The following is a 20,950-nucleotide window of genomic DNA, read 5'->3' as shown; positions in this document are numbered from 1 at the left end:
GGAGCTTAGTTTGTTGCCTGTCTGGTTTCCCCATGTCCATCCGCTGCTTCGGCGTAGTTTGTGCCGACGACAATCTGGGGCTGCTAGCCGTTGTCCCACCGGCCGTGGAGCTGACGCGGTGTGTTTTCGCTGCAGCCCCCCACCGAGCTTTGCGTGTAGTCATTAGCCAGCCACGTGCTTTGGAAATAAGGCCGATCGCCTCCGCGCAGGGCCGTCAGCTCAAGGCTCCGAACGGCGTTATGATAGTGGCTGCAACGTGTTGGGGGGTCTCTCCTCAAAGCAGGTGCGCGGAACTGATGTGCGCGGCAAAGTTATGGGGCTCGCTCCTCATAAGCGCAAGCACCATGCATATCCCTCTATTCCGGAGCAATGCGCAGTCAGCCTCATGACCTGCGCGGGGGCCAGAGATAGCGCTTGTGAAAGTTAGGTGCCACTGCGTGGTGCAGATATCTCCTGCTGGTAGCTGAGGCGTGCCACTGTGCCAATGTCTATGCGCTTCTGTGTACAGATTACAGGCGCCCCGCGTATTATCTGGACTGTCTGCTCACATCCGAGACTGCCACACTGGCGGCCCCCTGCGTTGTCCCGCTGTCAGCGCCGATGCAAGGCATGCACTTTGGTAAGCGCCGGGAGCCTCCCTCTGTCGCCGGCTCACATGTGTGTTCTGCACAGGCAGCTTACGGTGGGAAGGCGACCGGCGGGAGCGTCCGCCGCCGCCTCCAGTTTTGTGCGTTTCACGGGCGCCGCCATCTTGTCCGCGGTGGAACGCACGCCTATCTGTTGCGGCGCTGTGTCTCGGGGGCTCACTCGAGCCTCGCAGTCGTCGCGCTGGTGGGCAGTGGCCACTCACCAAGTGGCGCTTGGTGTGCACCGTTGTCTCACTGCATCAGGAGCCTCGGTAAGCGCCGATCCGCCAGGTGTCCGGAGCGGCCATTTTGGTGATGTTGCAGCGCGGAGTCCGAGTTTTGGGCTGATTCTTCCTTTCCCCGCATAAATCTCCTTCCAGTGTTAACTTGGGATGACGGCCTCACCTTCCGATGCCCATATTCACAATCGCCGCTTATTTTTATGGGGTTTCAAGGGGTTAAGAGGCCGCTAGTTACACGACCGTCCGGCGGAGCTGACAAGCTAGCCAGCCATTCCGCAGTGCGCCCTCTAGCGCCCCCCAAGTGAGCTGTGATTTTTAGTATTTGAGAGGGCGCCTTTTTTTTCAGTACTAGCATGTCCCAGGATATTTGGGGGGGGGGGTAACAGATGGGAACAGTGGTTGGCTACTCTCAGATTCCGAGAGTGTTATCCCATCGGATGATGAGTCCCGTCTGCTGGGGGCCCCCTTCTTCCTCATTTCTGCTGCCGTCTGTAGCGCCACTCTCCTGCTCGCAATTTTTCGTTCCAGTGCGGGTAATCCCTTTTCCTGGGTCGTGTTTGACTTATGCTTCTTTGCCTGCTATGTCTCCTGCGCTGGTATAGTTTCCGTGGCTGTCTGTGTTCATCTAGTATTTCCAAGTCAGGAAAGTTGGTTTCAATCCAAGACCAGGCTACGTTTGCATCCTCAAAAAAGTAGCTGGCACATTCGTTTATGACCTTGAGTCTGCCTGGGAATAGCAAGGCATATCGCAGGTTAAGTTGCTGCAGATGTTTTGTGGCTCCCAGAAAAGTCTCCCTTTGTCTCTGGACCTATATGGTGTAGTCAGGGGGGGGGGCGCTGGGGGGTAGGGAGAGAAGAGAAATCCTGGCATTTTCGTACAGTATTGGTGCGCATTCTTGTGCTTTCCCAAATAGTGCATCTCTATCTTTACAAATTTAATATTTTAGCCACCATTGTCCTTGGCAGAGCTCCAGGTGCACGATTTCCAGTGGACACTCTGTGCGCCCTCTCAACGTTGAACATTTTGGACAGACCTTCTATTGCCACTGTGGTGCGCAGTCAATGTTCTATAAATTGCATAGGATCGCGTCCTTCACTTTTTTTGTGCATGCCAGTTATACGAATATTGTTCCTACATGCACGCCCTTCTATATCATCCACTCGGTTTTGCAAATCTGCTACTTGTTTCTGTAGCTGTGTGACCTTCTCCATTTGTTCTTTGCGCCAGGTCTTAATATCTGCCAGGGTCGTGGAGTGCTTTTGGACTTTTTCATTTTGTGGTCCGCCCCCAACAAACTTACATTGGTGGTTAGTGTGCCTATTTGTTGCTCCAGCACCACCCTAGATTCTTTGATTCCTTTAAGTATGATGTCCAGTTTGTCTGAGGATGGTAACTCCTCGGCAGGGGTGTCCAGATCTCATCCATCAACAGGGAGGAGTCGTTTTTCGGCAGTGGAGTTTGCCTGGGGCGGAACCACTATATCAATTTGGCGGGGGAAGAGGTCCCATTGCAGCCCGCTGGAACCCTAGTTTGCACACTGTTCACACCGCTCTGTGTCTAGATGTGGGCCTCTGCAGCCACTTGCAATTTGGGAGGGAGGGGTGGGGGGGGGCGCAGACCACAAACCAGATTTTGTGTGTAAAAGGCTGCTTTATTGAAACAGGTGCACATCACAATTATAAAACCTCGGCCAAATGCCTTACAAAACTAAACCTCACTAATACTAATAAACACTTACCTAACCCCATCTCCCCTCCCCCACCCCTAAAATTTCTCTCAAACCCGCCCCCACCCGTACATTACCACATTACAAAATTACAAACAGTACAAATCAATGCATAACGTATAAACCTATCAATCCAAACCATCTGTTACACACCCTCCCCAGCCTGCCCTTTTACAACTTCCGATCACCCAACCAATGAAAACACCCCAACCATAAACCTGCCCAAACTACCCCTGTTGATGCCCAACTTCTAAAAATGAACAACAAAACTCTGCCAACCCTGGCAAACTTCCAATAACCCCCGCCACCCAGAAAGCCGGGGTGTGGGGGTGTGGGGGGGGGGGTGAGAAAAACGACCCCCCCCTTTTGTCCCCCAAACTGACAGCAAATTGCCGGCCTACACAGAATGCCCCTGAACATTCAAACACCTCGATAAAACTTCTCTAATCTCTAACAAGTAAAAGTCCATACCCATCTTGGATAAGTGAACCCCATCACCCCTAAAAAATTCCACTGCCTCAAAGCGAATGTCTCTATGAGTCACCCTCCCAAAGCCTAAACTCCTACAGTATCTGGAGATCTCCAAGTTCACCTTCTTACGTGCCCTGTCAATCGCCCTAGGATTCAAAGCTCCTCTCCAGATTCTGCGCTGCACCAATTCTGTCCACAAAACGTGGAAACCAGCCTACTGCTCCTTTAAAAGTGCCAAATCCCTCTTCATTGCCCTCAACAAAACTACCTCTAGTAAAAGAGAGGGACCCACAAACCAAAGGGGTGGGGTACCAAGAGACTGTAAGTCAAGATAGGAAATCCCCTTTGGACAAGTTTACACTGGCATTCTCAGCTCATAGATAACCTAGGAGCAACAACACTATTCAATACAACTATAAGTATAGACACTGGAGCCAATGGTGAACATGAAAAAATAGTAGCAATGAAAAGAAAATTAAAAAATGTGCAATTTATTTTGATTTAAAAACATATGCTGCTAAGCAAATATCACATTTGATACAGACATCAGAAATAATATACATATACAGTGGGAAATATTAAAATGAGGAAAATAGTTCCTATGATATTAGAACTATATGCACAAGTGTAGAACAGAATCACACTACACAATTCATAGAATATTGTAATTGGAGTGGTTATTGCAAGAAATTTGTGCACAGTAGTTCAAAAATAGCATTGACGCGTTTCGGTGGGCGTGAAAGTAGAAAGCCAACACCTTCTTCAGGATAAAATTTAGGAGTCCCTCACACTAATACAATATCTCGTGTGAATAGCCCTAGGGTCCTTTACATTCTTCAATAGTAGGTCACGATACCATTAATATGGTTATCTGACACTACGATAGTTTGGGATGCAATAGTAGACTCAAGGTGCCAACAATAGTTTTCTCAAAGGAGAATAAACACGATGCACGTGGTCTATTAAACCCGGATCATGAACAACAGCTCGACCGCCCGCAGTCTGCTAGTTTCGCAAAAGTCGAGTGTCCTAGTCTCCAAAACGACCCCTTTAACTCCACAAAGGGCGTTCTCCCCCAAATGAATTAACAAAACATCCGGGCACTGGCCCCCAACAATCCACTTGTTCAAAGCCGGTATCAACTCCCTCCAAAGCATCCCCCCCTTTCCCCTTCCACGCGATTTTGAACAAACGCTCATTGAAGCCTAACATTGCCCCAAAATAACAAGGTCATGCCTGGATCTGTGCCCATTTGACGAATGAGTGCACAACTATCCAGATGGTCCATTGCGTCGAGCGTGGACCAGCTACTGAACCTGTAACCAAAAATATAATATGAGACTCGTGACAAGGAGGATGACACATGCGCCTCCTCCGCATTACTCCTCACTAAGCATGAGCGTAAAATCCGTTCCGCTCGCGGATTTTGCGGATTTTTGGCAAATTCGCAATCCGCGAACTCTCGCGAACTTGCCGAAAATTCTTAAAATCCGTGCGAAGCGGATTTTTTGCTTGGTCGCACTTGCCAACTAGAATACTATACAATTTCGCGGGAGTAAACACTTGCGAACACGTAGATGCGGCGGGCAGCGACAATCTCGCAATTGCGAGATTGCAAAATTTGCAATTTCGCACAAGAAATCCACCAGCAGGCAGCATAAACCTTGAAAATTATGATTTTTATCAGAATAACTCCTCAGGTTGACATTTGCCTGCACTTTTTCTTTGCAAGGAGTCCATTTTGGGGGGGGTGGTGGGAGGAAGGAAGTGCCCCACAGTCTCCAACTTCCTGTTCCTGTCCAGCAGGCTCCTCCCAGTGCTTTCTTCATGTGCTGGTCACTTTGATTTGGATCTTGACCTGGAAGGATTACTTTTTGTGGATGCTGCTGGATATTTGGATTTTTGCAAAACTGAAAGCACTCAGCAGGTGCAAAAGTTCAATCTTATCATTAGTAACCATTCCCTGTAGTGCTTCCTGAGGGGCCCCTTCAGAGTTCATTTGCCTACTTGTAACTATTCTATGACCCTGCTCTTACCCTCACAGCAGGCTCAGAGAATAGCTACAAGTATACAACAAAGGTCCTCTTAAAAAAATTACACTGCAACAGAAAGCAATTACAGACAAAACTGAAAGCACTCAGCAGGTGCAAACGTTCAATCTTATCATTAGTAACCATTCCCTGTAGTGCTTCCTGAGGGGCCCCTTCAGAGTTCAGTTGCCTACTTGCAACTATTCTATGACCCTGCTCTGACCCTCACAGCAGGCTCAGAGAATAGCTTCAAGTAGGCCACAAAGGTCCTGTGAAAAAAAATTGCACTGCAACAGAAAGCAAATTACAGATAAGGAAGCAGGTGCCAGCCAGACTGGAAGTTTAAATTCAGTGACACATTAATCAACCCCAAATTAATTCATGTCAGTTGAAGCAGGGCAGGTGTGCTTGCTTTTTTTCACCCCCATAATCTACAGTGATAAACCAACCAGATGGTGGCAGTGATGTACCAGAGGGTGGCATGGGTGTACCAGAGGGTGGCAGTGGTGAAACAGAGGGTGCTGTGAACCTGTGATGATGAACCAGACGTAGAAACAACATAGTCGCGGCCGTTGCGAGCCGACAAGTAAGTTCGCAATTGCGAACTGGTACACAACCCTCGCGAACACAAAAAAAAATCCGCAAATTCGCGAGAGTTCGCGGATTTTGCGGATTGCGAATCCGTAAATACGCAAGTTCGCGGATTGCCAATTCGCAAAATCCGCCCATTCTTACTCCTCACGTTGAGCTGGAAACAATTTGATGACCAGCGCCGCAGCCTCATAATATCCCCCATAGACCAGCCCCGCTTGTAAGCTTCCGTTGCTGCCCCAATCCTAAAAGAATGCGTCCCATATTGCGCCCCATCCAACCCAATTCTGCGCAAGGCCTTGCGCATCACCATTCGCAACTGATACTCTGATACCCGGCTCCCGTCGGCGTAACAGAACATCCTTTTGCCCTCCTCACTTCCAGAGAAAGCCCTCCAACGATGAGCCCAATGCAGAGGGCATGTAGGAACGGGGGAAGCCGCCTCCAGCCAAACATCCTTCCCTAAGCCACGCTGATCTGTTTTTGAGCTGGCCAGCCATATATGCACCCCCTTCTCTGAGAAAAATACTTCCTGCCAAAGGTAAACAACCATTACCTTGAATCTTTTATCCCGCATACCATCACCCCGCATTTCTTGACAGTGCATCTACCATGACTCCGCAATGCCATTACAAAGCAGGGCATTACATTTTATATGCTTTTACCATGCATGCTTTTACAAAGAAATTCGTTGTAAATGCATGAATGGTAAAAGCCTGTTTTTTAAATGTAAGTATAAGGTAAGTATAGGATATGGGGTTGGGGTGTAGGGGTATATGTTATGGGGGTTCAGGGGTAATTTTAGGGTTATGTGTATGTTTGGGGTGCTGGGGTATTTTTAGGGTGGGTTTAGCTTTTGGGGTGCTGGGGTAATTTTAGGGGTCAGGGTGGGTTAGGGTTTTGGGGTGTAAGGGGTAATTTTAGGGTTCAGGGTGCATTTTGGTTTTGGGGTACTGGGTTATTTTTAGGGGTCAGGGTGGGTTAGTGTTTTGGGGTGTAGGGGATATTTTTGGGGTTATTTTAGGGGTCAGGGTGGGTTAGGGTTTTCGGGTGTAGGGGGCTAATTTTAGGGTTCAGGTTGCCTTTTGGTTTTGGGGTACTGGGATATTTTTAGGGGTCGGTGGGTTAGGGTTTTGGGGTGTATTTCTAGGGTTCAGGGCGCGTTTAGGGGTGCTGGGGTAATTTTAGGGATCAAGGTGGGTTAGGGTTTTGGGGTGCAGGGATATTTTTGGGGTTCAGGGTGCGTTTAGGTCTTGGGGTGCTGGGGTAATTTTAGGTATTAGGGTACGTTTTGGGGTACTGTGGTATTTTTAGGGGTCAGGGTGGGGTTAGGGTTTTGGGGTGTAGGGGGTATTTTTTAGGGTTCAGGGTGCGTTTAGTTTTGGGGTGCAGGGGTATTTCTGGGGTTCAGAGTGCATTTAGGTTTTGGGGTGCAGGGGTAATTTGGGGGTTAGGGTTTTGAGGTGTAGGGGAATTTTAAGGGTTCAGGGTGCATTTAGGGTTTTGGGGTGCAGTGGTATTTTTGGGGTTCAGGGTTCGTTTAAGGTTTTGGGGTGCGTTTAGATTTTGGGGTGCAGGGGTAATTTTAGGGGTCAGGGTGGTTTAGGCTTTTGAGGTGTAGGGGGAATTTTTTGGGGTGAATTAGGGTTTTGGGGTGGTGGGGTCTTTTTGGGGTTCAGGATTGGTTTAGTTTTATTTATATATAGATATATATATATATATATATATATATATATATATATATATAGCACTTTTACACAGTTTATGACTTCGCATGCATTTGTGTTGTAAAGGCATGCGTGGTAAAGTCATATGAGGAGTGAAAGTTTGCGGGGTAATGGTATCGCGGAACAATTGCATTTACTTTGTGAAAAATGCGGATTAATGGATTGGTGGATAAAAGTGTGCGGGATAACATCGTATATTCCCTGCCAAATAATGCCCCTTTTCAACTTAGTACCTAACAGCTCGGAGACTCTAAAAGCTCCGAAAAACATCCATACCATAAGGGTAGAAAACCAGCAGGACTCAAAACCATCTCTACAAACAACAGGTAACACTTCCAACAATCGTGCTAAAGTCTGCCATGACAGAGGGCTACGAGGCAAACGCTGCCGGCCCCTAGCCCAACCTTCTCCTCCCTACTTTACCCGCGGAAGGGGAATAACCCCACAGGAGTTTCCCCATGAAATAAATGCCCGCCAATTTCCCTGCAATTGTGATCTTGGAAAGACCCTTCTCAATGAGGTCCAAAATAAACTGGATCACATCTTCCGACTGCCTCCATCCTTCCTCCCGCCTCCAGGCCCCTGATGCTAAAAAATCCCTCCAAGCCAGTGAATATGCTGCTAGAGTTGCCGCAGACAAAGAACCTACCACCAATTGTATAACCCGACGTTGCCTACATACCAAAGATGTTCCGGCATTGGAGTTGGCGTCCTGTCTGCCTCCTTGGCCAGCCCATGGAATCTCTTCCACTGCAAACGAGACAAAGCATCCGCAATGTCATTGTCCAGACCCGACATATGTAAAGTCCTGAAAACTGTCATGTTTAAGGCAGCCTAGGACAAAAACCCGGAGTAACTTCAAGATCTGTTCATCTCTCGCTGACTGCCTATTATTTTTTTATTTTATTTGCATAGTTAATTAAAACCATTGCAATACAAATTTCATAAAAACTCTTAAAATTCTGTTGTAAAACACTTAAAAAATCATAAAAGGAGAAGCTCAGCAATGCGGAATAAAACACATAGTTGAGAGTGCCGGTCTCTCTGTGATAAGGTCTCATCCTGGGAGACCGGCACTCACAACGCTGACTGCCTATTGATAATCTTCACCACTGCCATGTTGTCAATCCGAAACAAAATGTTCTTATGTGCCAGCTCCTCCCCCCCCCCCCACCCCCCCCCCCCCCCCCCCACAGCGTCAGTGCCACTAGCACCGGAAATAGCGCCAAAAAGGCAATGCTCCTCCCGCCATCCTTCCACTGACGAGGCCACTTCTCTGCACACCAATTGCCCTGCCAGTATATGCCAAAACCATCACTGCCTTCTGCATCTGAAAAAATTTGAACATCCCATTGAAAATCCACATCCCTATTCAACAGGACTCCATTAAGAGAGTGGCGAAAAACTGCCCACATGCGCAAATCTTCTTTCACCCCGGCCGACAGGCAGACATGGTGGTGAGGCAAATGATGACCTGCCAAAGCTCGCCCCAATCTCCTACAAAAGGTCCTACCCGCCCTGACTACCCTGCAGGGCCAGACTGGAAACCAAAACCGGCCCTGGCAAAGTGCTCGGCCGTCCCCCGCCCCTGGGTTGGGGGTGCCGTCAAGCTTTTTGCCAGGGCCGGTTTTCGGCAGATTTTGTTACAGGGCCGATTTTGCAGCTATGCTGCAAAAACGGCCCTGTAACAAAATCGGCCCCGAGGAGCCCTTAACCGGCCCCCACCCGTGCGGCGCACCGGGGAATTGCCCGGTGCCCGCTACGGCCAGTCCGGCATTGCTACCCTGCAGGCAAAATTGAGGTGGCCAAGAAAAACCTGTATATCTTTCACCGTCACTTTCTGTTTTGATAGCATTCCATCCGGTAATTCCAACATTTTCACTTTCTTATCTTCTGGCAATCGAGCCTGCATTGCCACAGAGTTCATTTCAATTCCCAGAAAAGACATGGTCGTGCATGGACCCATTGTCTTCTTTGGCACCAATGGCACCCCCAAATCCTCCATCAGCTCATGGAACGTTTCCAGAGCTATTTGGCACTCCGTGGAGCCTGGGGAACCAACAAAAAAGAAGTCGTCCAAGTAATGTGTCACCAACTCATGACCAGTTTGCTGTGTAAAATACCACTGCAAAAAGGTACTCAAACACTCAAACAGGTACAAAAGGGGGTGGTGATGGACGGATTCACCACCCCCTTTTGTACCGCTTTGGCCGCCACAAGTGTAGCAGGATATGCTCAGACGTGAGTCCCTTGCTCACTTTGCCACTGGATTCAAGCAAGCAGGGCTGAAGACGGCTGGAATGCCAGAAACCGGTCCTCGGAAGCTTGTTTCCGGTCCAGGGAAGGCATGGCTTGGCAGTTCGGGCTGGACTGTTCCCATGAGGCACAGGGTAAGACTGATTTGCATATAGCCATGTCTGAACTGGGGTGGCAGAGTGGGCTAAAGAACGGTGATGGATCAAACCCAGATCTTTTGACAGGTGTGAGTGTTTGATTGATTCTGATGCTCCGTCCATCACCACTCCCTTTTGTACCGCTTTGGCCGCCATAAGTGTGGCAGGGTATGCTCAGACGTGAGACCCTTGCTCACTTTGCCACTGGATTCAAGCAAGCCGGGCTGAAGACAGCTGGATTGCCAGAAACCGGTCCCCGGAAGCTTGTTTCCGGTCCAGGGAAGGCATGGCTTGGCAGTTCGGGCTGGAGTGTTCCCATGAGGCACAGGGTCAGACTGATTTGCATATAGCCATGTCTGAACTGGGGTGGCAGAGTGGGCTAAAGAACGGTGATGGATCAAACCCAGATCTTTTGACTGGGTGTGAGTGTTGGATTGGTTCTAATGCTCCATCCATCACCACCCCCTTTTGTACCGCTTTGGCTGCCATAAGTGTGGCAGGGTATGCTCAGACGTGAGTCCCTTGCTCACTTTGCCACTGGATTCAAGCAAGCCGGGCTGAAGACGGCTGGAATGCCAGAAACCGGTCCTCGGAAGCTTGTTTCCGGTCCAGGGAAGGCATGGCTTGGCAGTTCGGGCTGGACTGTTCCCATGAGGCACAGGGTCAGACTGATTTGCATATAGCCATGTCTGAACTGGGGTGGCAGAGTGGGCTAAAGAACGGTGATGGATCAAACCCAGATCTTTTGACAGGGTGTGAGTGTTTGATTGATTCTGATGCTCCGTCCATCACCACTCCCTTTTGTACCGCTTTGGCCGCCATAAGTGTGGCAGGGTATGCTCAGACGTGAGACCCTTGCTCACTTTGCCACTGGATTCAAGCAAGCCGGGCTGAAGACAGCTGGAATGCCAGAAACCGGTCCCCGGAAGCTTGTTTCCGGTCCAGGGAAGGCATGGCTTGGCAGTTCGGGCTGGAGTGTTCCCATGAGGCACAGGGTCAGACTGATTTGCATATAGCCATGTCTGAACTGGGGTGGCAGAGTGGGCTAAAGAACGGTGATGGATCAAACCCAGATCTTTTGACTGGGTGTGAGTGTTGGATTGGTTCTAATGCTCCATCCATCACCACCCCCTTTTGTACCGCTTTGGCTGCCATAAGTGTGGCAGGGTATGCTCAGACGTGAGTCCCTTGCTCACTTTGCCACTGGATTCAAGCAAGCCGGGCTGAAGACGGCTGGAATGCCAGAAACCGGTCCTCGGAAGCTTGTTTCCGGTCCAGGGAAGGCATGGCTTGGCAGTTCGGGCTGGACTGTTCCCATGAGGCACAGGGTCAGACTGATTTGCATATAGCCATGTCTGAACTGGGGTGGCAGAGTGGGCTAAAGAACGGTGATGGATCAAACCCAGATCTTTTGACTGGGTGTGAGTGTTTGATTGGTTCTGATGCTCCGTCCATCACCACCCCCTTTTGTACCAAACACTCAAACAGAGCACAAGACATTAAGCAACCCATCGGTAATGCTTTGTCCACGTACCATTTTCCTTCAAAATGGATCCCAGAAGATTCCAGTCATCTGGATGGACTGGAAGCAACCGAAAAGCAGATTTTATATCGCATTTTGCCATCTCTGCAGTTGCGCCCGTGGTCACAACTAGTGACATTGCAATGTCAACTGAAGAATATGAAACAGAGGCCGCCTCCTCATCAATGAAGTCATTACCTGAAGACCCCTCTAGCCATGATAGGTGTTGTATCAATCTGTACTGGCCCACCTCTTTTTTGGGCACCACTCCAATCGGAGAAATAATCAAATCCTCCAATGGCCAGTCATCAAAAGGACCCGCTATTCTCCCTTCTCTCACCTCTTGGTCCAATTTTTCTTGCACAACTGCCTTATGTTCTGTCGCTGATTTTAAATTTAGCGCCCACCGCCTCTGCCGTGGCCCTTTGTATCCCAAACGAAACCCCTCCTGAAAGCCATCAAAAATCACCCGTCTTGACCCTACATCCCCCTACTCCCTCAAACCCTCAGCCAGCGTTACTAGCCTAACTGGCGTAGTAGCCTTTGGGCCCAGATCCCTGAGATCCTTTACCTCCCCTACCACTCTGGAATTGCGAAGAGGGCCCCAGGGTGGTAGCACCTGTCTGTTGCCACTGCTGGCTTCCCTGTTGCTTAACTCCCCAACATTTGACCAAGGGGTGTTTCTTCCCACACTGAAAACACTTGCGTTGGAACCTACAGTATTCCCTTGTGCACCGGCCTTTGTTAAAATCCTAGCACGCCCCGGTCCCAGATTGTGTAGCTGTTGCGCTCCCCATCCTTCCCCGGGTGGGCTTCCCCTGAAAGGGCTGGTATACTAATGGCCATCCACTAGCCTTGAATATGGTCTTGCCCCCAGCCGGTGCTCCCATCGTGTGCTGCCACAAGTCTGTGTCTAACTCCCCCCACTTTGCCTCCGGGTCCCAAGCCATATGGGCCCAAAATTCCTCATCATACTGCGCCCACGTGTAACCACTACCCATGATCTGGGCTTTCCTAATGACATCCATATATTTGAAAATGGCAACGCAGCGCTCAGGAAACTTTTCGCAATACACGCTGGCATAAATTAAAAATGCAGCCGTCCAATTTTCAATTTCAAAAGGGCACCTTGGGCCGCTTAGCTAACTTGTACTCCTCCTCTTTAGAACCTTCCTTCGACCTCACCTCCCTGTGAAGAAGCTTCAGTATTTCAACATATTCCCCCTTTCATTATGCGTTCCTTGGTAGCTAACATTAAATGAGCACCCAGGGGCTTCGTCACGCCCATATAAGGCAGTTTTTTAAACTTCAACTCTTTACTCTAAAAGGTTCTATACCTACCTCAAGTGCCTCGGTATTAGTCCCACTCTCCACCTTGGCACCCTGCGGTCCCTCCATGTCCCTTGTTCCTACCCCCTGATCCTTAACGTATTTACCTATGTGAAGCTTCCCCTCCAAGACTACCCCTTCTCCTTCACCCCCAGACACCATTTTTGGTTTGGCCCGTGGTTCACCAATCTCACCTGGCTCTAACAAAGCTGCCCGGCTGGGCGCCGACCGCCATGCCACTTGCTCCGCGCTGTCCACCGTCTGAGGAGCCCTCACTGAGGGGCTGCGCTCTCTTCTGGGTCCAGATGCTTCTGCCCTCCTGGGCTGCACCACCACCGGTACCTGTAAAAAACTATGAGACACATGAGAAGGCCCCCCCATTCTCATTGTCCCTCAGTTCCCCTTCCTCTGGGGTATCCTCATCATAGTCAAGCACCACTGGCTCCTCCATTTGCCATGTATCTGAAACCATTTCAACATCACGGGCCTTCCCGGACCCTACATTGCTCACATCAGCCCTACCGGCCCCTGAATGCCGTCCTGAGGGGGGAGCCGACTGTACGCGCCGATACTCCCCCAAGCGTTGACTACCCTGAAGAACTCTCTCCGCTGGCTTTACTGACCAATGTACCCTGCTTGACGTTGGGGCTAGCAAGGTCGCGCCAGACTTTCGAATACTGGCCGTGCCGGGATCCACGGCCGGTACGGAATGTGCTGCGCCAAGCTCCACCCTCCCTTCTTGTCGGCGATGTTGGGCTGCACTTCGCCCTACCGAGTCCGCCATCCTGAAAAGCTCCCTGCCCTGTGAAGAAAAAGTTTGGACCGATGTGCCGGGTCCCTCAATCCTGCTATCTACCATGCTCTCTGGCCTGCCCCAAGCGCTATTCCCAAACTGCTGACCCATGACCCGCCCTATGTGGCCCGGACTGTCCCTTCTCACCGGGGGAATGGCCAGGGGGATGATTCCCCCATGTCTTCATCCCCACTCCACTCCAACATTGCTTGTACAACGGTAGAAGCTTGACCTGGCACCTGCTCCCCCCCAACCCCGAGAAATACCTGCCGCCCTACCCTTGGCCCCCTTAACCCGACTTGATCTCTCAAAATTAGCCGCGACTGCACTGCGCTGGGGGTATCCAAGTCTCCCCAGTCCCCCTCTCCAAGGTCCGCACCCCGGCTGACCAAGAAGGGAAAATATCAAGACCCTCCCAAGCCCTGCTCCCACCAACCGTGTCCAGTTCTGCAGACCAATTGCCCACCTGAACCCAACTACCTGGCCTTTCTCCAGCCTCCGACCTCACCAGGCCTGTAAGAGGAATTGTTTTCAAGACCCCAACATCCTGGGTAACGTCCAGCCTGCGGAAACTCCCCAGCCCCCCACCTGTGCCCATTCCCCATCCCCCACTGAGCTACCAACCACAGAGGCCACTTCGCCCCTAGGAGAATATGGGAGAGAAAAAAGAAGGGGGCTAAAAGAATCCCTGTCCCCCACAGACTCATGCCCCAGAATAACTTGGCCCCCCTCTCTGCTTAGCTGACCTGCAGGGGCCCCCATAGCTGAAGATGTAACCTGCACCGGAGTGCTGTGCCCCGCCCCCCACCCACACCACCAGACACAATGCCCCGCTCTACCACACACGGAGGGCAAACGAGCTGCCCCTGCCGCTCCTCCTCCGCTGCTCTCGTCAATACTCCCAGCGCCTCTGGCCCCATAACCCCTCCCAGGCCCCTTTTCCCCCGCTCTCCCGTACGGCCTTCTCCACCGGATCCGCGGACAATGGGACAGAGCGTCTCTTGCTGCCCGTGCCCCCACGCGCTTACCCCTTAGCGCGGGGCCTGAAGACGCCCTTTAACGCAGCCCCAGAGCGGGTAGCAACTCCGCCACTCCAAGCGATGAACTGCTCGCCGACGCGGGCCCTCCCGCATCAAAGTGCCCTCCTCACCCAGCATTCCCCCCGCGCCAGAAACAGTCGCAACTACCGGGGCCGCTCTTTTAAAACGTGGGCGGCCCCGTTCACTTACCGCACCCAGCCTGGGACGCTTGGGGAAAATACAGGCTGGCACCACTGCCGCCACTCCAGCTGAGGCCTTCCGCCCGGGTCGCGGCAGCCCAGCACCCTCTCCAATCACCAAATCTAACCTGCCAGCCTCGCTAAGAAGTCTGATGGCTTCTAACACCCTATAATCTTCCGCTGCCATCGCGACCTAACCCTCACCACCAAAATTTATCACCAGAAAAGCCTCACCTAAATTCTACGATCTAGAGCTCCCGGCCACCAGGTCACCAAAGACAAAATGGTGGCCGGGAGACGTAGCCCAAAGCATTTATGCTTGGGGTACAATTGGGCTATAAAAAACAAGCCCAAAACAAAATGTCCGTCCTGCAGCCTGCAACCCCTCCCCCCTGCCTCTCCCAAACCGCTGGGGATGGGGGGGACCTCCCTGCAGTAGGCTACCCCCCCCCCCCCCCCCACCCCCCAAGTCCCCTGTCTACCAGGTTTACAAGCGATGCTCCCACAGTGGCTCTCAATCTGTTATGCCTGTTTCGTGCTGGTCCTCCCTGTTCCACATCGACCTACCCTAGATCCATTCTACTCTGCCAGCTCCAGTGCTCACCCGCCCCGCAGTTGCTGCCACTGCACCAGTCGGCCAAGTCTGAGAAGGAAGGAAGGAAGGTAGGTGGGGGAGCTATTCCAGGTGCACCGCTACCCAGTGCTCGCTTAGGCCGCTCAGCGAGGCTCGAGGCTCCATGCCGACCTCACAGTGCGCCACTCCCAAGTCGGCACCCGGCCTCTACCACAGCCAGTGGCCACTTCCGCTTGTCGCTTTATGCAGACTCCTTTGGCAAAGCTGTATACCTTGGGCTCATCAGGCAGTTGGTCGGGCACTCTGGCAGTGGCACGCCACAAAAGATAGAGCGATGTTTCTGCCCCTTGGCTTCGGCTAGCGGCTTTGCGAAGTGCGTAGGCCCGATTCCTGATCCGATCCGTGTGTAGGAGCCCAGCCCCTCCAATAGTTGCAGGGCAATCCAACCGGTAGCTGCGGTGCCTGCAGCTAAGGTACTCTGCAGAATTCTGGCAGATGTGCGGTATTTAATGGGGGATGGAAGGGATTTTTTGGCCCGGAAGCTGTACAGTTAGGCGTCCGCCATCTTTCGCGGCAGGCCACATCCCCCACTTTAGATTTTAATGTAAAAAAGAAATAACATATGGTCTCCTTTGACTTCTTATATTTATAAGTCAATTTCTGGTATCTTTCTAAACTTAGGGAATACTGAAAAAATATTGAAACCTCCATGAGCGTTTTTTATTGTTAGTTTTATGCCTTTCCGGACATTTGAATTATTTGTACAGAAATCTCCGCTTTGGCACTTTATGCTCATTTGGAGTTTACACACACGGTTTTATCTATATAATATTATGATTTGTAAACTTTTTCAGTTAACAGCACCTCCTTTTCTCCCCTCTTTCTTTCCTCTTCTATCTTATATGTTTCAATTATCTTAAAATATTTATCATGTTATATAATAATCACTGCCCTGTTGAATGTGCAGTGGTCCTGATGAGATGCTGGTACTGTCTTGTTGAAATTATCTAAGTTCTGCTGGGAACAGATGGTCTTATTGGCTTATTGGCAAAGCCAGTAGGTCTCGCCTGTGCAAGAGCTATTGACTTTGCCAATGTGTGTAGCCATGTTGTTCACCAGTGTGGCTGCTGTTTAGCATGGCTAAATGTTTGTGGTATAGAGTGGAGTGCCATAGAGTGTCGTAGATTGGAATGTCATAGAGTGGAGTGGCATAGTGTCGTGGAGTGGCATAGAGTCGTAGAGTGGAGTGGCATAGAGTGTCTTAGAGTGAAAAGTCGTCGAGTGGAGTGGCAAAAAGTGTTGTAAAGTGGAAAGTCGTAGAGTGGAGTGGCATGAAGTGTCGTAGATTGGAATGTCATAGAGTGGAGTGGCATAGTGTCGTGGAATGTCGTAGAGTGGAATGTCGTAGAGTGGAATGTCAGAGTGTTGTGTAGTGGCATAGAGTGGAATGTCAGTCGGGTGGCCTAGAGTGTTGTAAAGTGGAATGACATAAAGGGGAGTGGACCTGCTGAGATGCTGGTGCAGTCTGCTGAAGTCCTGCTGGGAAGCAATGGTCTCCTCCATTAAAAGTGGAGCAGTCCTGCCAATGAGTGCTGCTCTTAATCCATTTAGAGTAACGCCTATTATTACTAGATTAATATTGAATATTGTTATTACGGAGAGGTGCCTGTACTTTCCCACAAAGCGCCTAGGGGTAATTGTAGTGCCTGGGATGTATGGGGGCATGCCTTGAAAGTTGCATAGTACGGTCGAATATAGCGCGTCGAAATGTATTTTAAAAACTGCGCACTGCTGTTTGGCACCCTTGGAGCCCGTTTGGTGTTGCACTTCGCACGCGGCCTCGTTATCCTGCTGAGCTGGTGCAAGGGTTCCAGCTGCAATTGGCAAGCGGCCCGGACATGTTTGGCCTGTAGCCAGTTACAGTACGAGCACGTATTTACCTTTTAGACCCATGCAATTTATCGGGTGATTGACTTGGGTAGGTTATCACTTTGTTTTGATGACCAGGTTAAAGTTGATGTCAAGTTTGTCATTCTCGAACTCTCTTCGCGTGACACACGACGCCAGACAAACCATTTACTCATCATTTACCATCAGCCCACACCCCCTGCCCGCTCCTCTCGGGCGCGCGCAGATGCCTTGCGAGGCAGTGTATTGTTTGTTGCGAGGGCCTCTGGCTGCACAGTGCGCAGAGGCTGGGTGTGGGACGGACTGTAGCAGGCAGCTCCGATTCAGGGCTCCAGTCTCTCTCAGGAATTCAAGCATAGCGAACACAGGTAAGTTTTTTAGAAGTGGCTACAAAAACCTACCCGAAACTTAGTATTCCAGATGCTGCAAGCAGGCGTTGTCTCGTTAATGCGTGATGCGTCTGCTGGTAAAAGCGCTACCAGACCAAGTTATTGGCGGACGTGCGCTATAACGAGTATAACATAACGGTGTTTGCAGCATTCCATCCGGAAACCGCCCTATCACAGGCCGAGCCTTCCTCGACACTCTTACGTGTTTGAGATTAAAAGTGAGTTTCGCAATCTCTCCTGCTCTGTTTATTTCCAGACTTGCTGCTCCCCATCCCCAGAGAGCGCCGGTAGAACGTGTCTAGGGCAGTGTTTCTGATTATGTTATGTTTGGTTATGTCATACATTGGATGGTATTTATATCCCACACATGAGTAAAGCCAGGAGAGTACGGGGCCGCTGTCAGCGCTCTGCTCGAGGTATCCCAGATTCTTGAGGCCTTCATTGGTGACAGATTAACCCTTTCCATCCAGTAGATCACTTGGCCACCTTGGGGTGTCGGACAGAGGCGCAACTAGAGTCAAATTTCGGGGAGTGGGGGCTGAATCTTTAGGCAACCGGCAGAGCGGAGCTGCAGGGGCTCTTAGAAGTGGTGAAACAACAACAAAGCCCCATTAACATGCACAAGGTCTTTTAAAGACCTGTGAAGTGCTCGGGTGCGGCTGTGAGCGGGCCCGGGAAGTGTCTCATCCCGGGCTGCCACACACGAGGGGGGGGTCGCTTAAGCCCTTTGAGGCCAATGGGTGTTGCGCGCCTGGTGTCACACATTCATTCTGCACATGCCATCCAAACTTTCAATGAGACCTCATTCGTGTCACTCACTGTCAGCGATTGCGTCTCACTCATTCTCCAGTGTATTTCTCACTTGCAGACGGCATCCTAGTTCATCGAGCCCCAACGCATGCGTGAAAAGTTCTGCACTAAATGGGTTCTGGGCACAGGGAAAAAGCAACAGAATGCCAATTCACTCTTCTTAAATTGGGAAAGATAGGACTAGGCATTCTGTGCGTGATATTCGATTTTGTATTGGTAAAACAGAAAACCACGCCGGCTGCGCTCAGCATGTTCTCATCTAGCACATAGACAGCATTCTTGGAAAGAGGCCATTGCAGATTGGCAGGCGTCGAGTGTGAAGCTTATCTCTGGTTTCTAGCACAGTTAGTCCTTACTGGACAGCATTTTCGTGCAGTATTGTCGTCACCCCTCGTGGCCTGAGGCGTGGGTACTATTTCACTGCAGGTTGTGTTCTCAGCGGGCTTGACTTTCCAAGGGTATTGAGGAGGTGTAGTCACGACTTGTACTCCGGAGATGTACATTATTTGGAACTCTGATATGGAGTGACAGAAATAATTAAACTCGATAGTCTCTATGAACAGCCAGGACTGTATCTTTGAAAAAGAGTAGGGATTATATTTACAGTTGGGAAAGTCCTGCAGTTAAAATAACTTAATGAGTTTGTCAGGTGTTCTAGGAAACTCCATTTTTTGGAGCAGTCTGTGTTTCTACAACTGTTCAAAGGGGGCAAAGGTGGGTGCTTCAATGTATGGTTTTGACTATAAATTATCCCGTTTCCTAGTTTGATGTTCCAGAACACTACCTCGGCTTCATAGACCAGTCTGAAGTTGAGTCATCAGTTCTGGGCGGGACGTACCCTGTGGGTTCTGGGTGGCTCATTTATTTGTGACAATTTCATGCAGGCCACTAGGATTCCTTTCTGGATCTTGGCAGGTAGGGCCCTCTGTTTCTCCACACTGGTCCATAGAGCTCACTCCTTCGAGGTTACTGTAGAGGCGATATTTTTCTTCCCAGTATTTATGTCTGGTCCTTGCAGATAAATTCCCTTTGAAACATCTCTCTGGGCTGGTGCACAGTTTCCTTCTAAGTCCAGATGAAGTACATCTAGTGGCTGGATGGGGCTTTGGAGTTCTGGTTGGATCTTGGGGCCAGACAGAACCCAGGGATTCTTACAAATTTGTACACTTTCATAATCTTGGCCCAGTGCATGTATACTGGCTTTCTTCCAAGACCCTCTGGAAGGCAGATTGTGAGACTGGTATTGATTCCTAAAGTTTGACCTAGCCGGAACATGATTTTTGTGCTGCTTCATCCTGTTTTCTATATTACACCTATCATCTTGTATACACAGTCTTCCTGCTGTATCACAACACTCATATGAGATCACAGATTTTATTCTCACTGACATGAATCATTAGCACTGCCAGCCTAATCCCATAAATGCTGAGCCCACTGGTGAATAAGACACTGACCAGAATGAGATGAACAAGGGCAGAGTGGCACTGCTTTCCCAGCAAGGATTGTTGTCCCTAAATCATGGGAGTGACCTTAAGGGCGATTTTCATGAGGTGTGGATAATGTAAGAGCGAATACTGATGCAGAAGTTCTCTTCGTCTGAAGGAGACACAGATTATGATTGCTGCAACCCTATCAATGAAATCATTACTTATGATGTAAACACCTGAATGAGAGCCGCACTGAAGAGGTGACATTGATGCTCCTATAACCGGGGGACATCTGCATAGAATGTGTGTGAACTAAGAATTTGGGGGGATGCTTAAAACACTACTATGTTCCTGTTTGGGGGCGGAGTGTCTGGGGGCCCCACTGCGTTCCCTTGACTTCAGCATCTCACAGACAGCCATAAGCCTTCCACTGAGAAAAGGATCTAAAAGGTATAAGAACACTGGAATGTTGGGAGCCCCATTGAAAACAATGGAATACTCCGGACTTCTAATGGCCGGTAGATGCCTGGAGCTCTAACATTCTAATGTTTGTTCACAGCTGTTGCTGTGAACAAAAGGCCTCACGCAGCCCTTAGAACATTCTGCCCTCTAGGGGCGGAATGTTCTAATAGCCTTAGAGCTATCCATAGCAGGCTCTGCTGGCCATTGAAAGCCCCCTCCATTGTTAAAGGCCCGAGCCAGAGACTCGGGACATTAACGTTGGAGCCGGTCTTTCAAGGCTGGTATAGCCCGCTACAGTGGGCTCTAAGGCTATATTAGAACATTGGAATGTTGAGTGCTTCATTGAAGACAATGGAGTTCTCCAGGCTTCTAATGGTTGGTAGGAGCCCGGAAAGAAATAGTCCAATGTTTGTTTTCAAGGCCTCTCGGAGCTCGAGGGGATGTTTTTACAAATTAGAACATTCTTCCCTCTAGGGGTAGAATGTTCTAATAGTCTTAGAGCACTCTGTAGTGGGCTCTACTTGCAATTAGAGGCCCGCTCCCTTGCTAAAGGCCCTCACCCTGGGTTTGGGCTTTTAACACTGGAGCAGGCCTTTACTGGACGGTGGAGCCTGCTACGTCTGGCTCTAAGGCTATAATGTATTGTTTAACCCGCCGTAGGTATTTAACCAGGATTCAGTCCACCAATTGGCACAAGGCCAAACCTCATG

General features: G+C 50.1%; 1 protein-coding gene across 6 annotated transcripts in view; it reads left to right on the top strand.

Annotated features, from left to right (window-relative positions):
* LOC144824550 (adenine phosphoribosyltransferase-like) overlaps nucleotides 1-20,950 on the top strand; it is a 393,625-nt gene that overhangs the window by 139,624 nt on the left and 233,051 nt on the right. The window contains exon 1 of one of the 6 annotated variants that reach the window (XM_078683605.1): nucleotides 17,436-17,520. The exons of the other annotated variants lie outside the window; for them this stretch is intronic. The gene's annotated coding sequence lies outside the window, so the exon portion shown is untranslated. Of the gene's footprint in view, nucleotides 1-17,435; nucleotides 17,521-20,950 lie in introns of those variants that run through there. 6 annotated transcript variants of the gene reach the window in all.

The sequence above is a fragment of the Lissotriton helveticus genome, chromosome 3_1 (assembly GCF_964261635.1).
Source record: "Lissotriton helveticus chromosome 3_1, aLisHel1.1, whole genome shotgun sequence".
In the NCBI taxonomy this organism is placed as follows: Eukaryota; Metazoa; Chordata; class Amphibia; order Caudata; family Salamandridae; genus Lissotriton; species Lissotriton helveticus.
The sequence above is the reverse complement of the archived record's forward strand: the minus strand, read 5'-3'. Positions and strand labels throughout refer to the sequence as shown.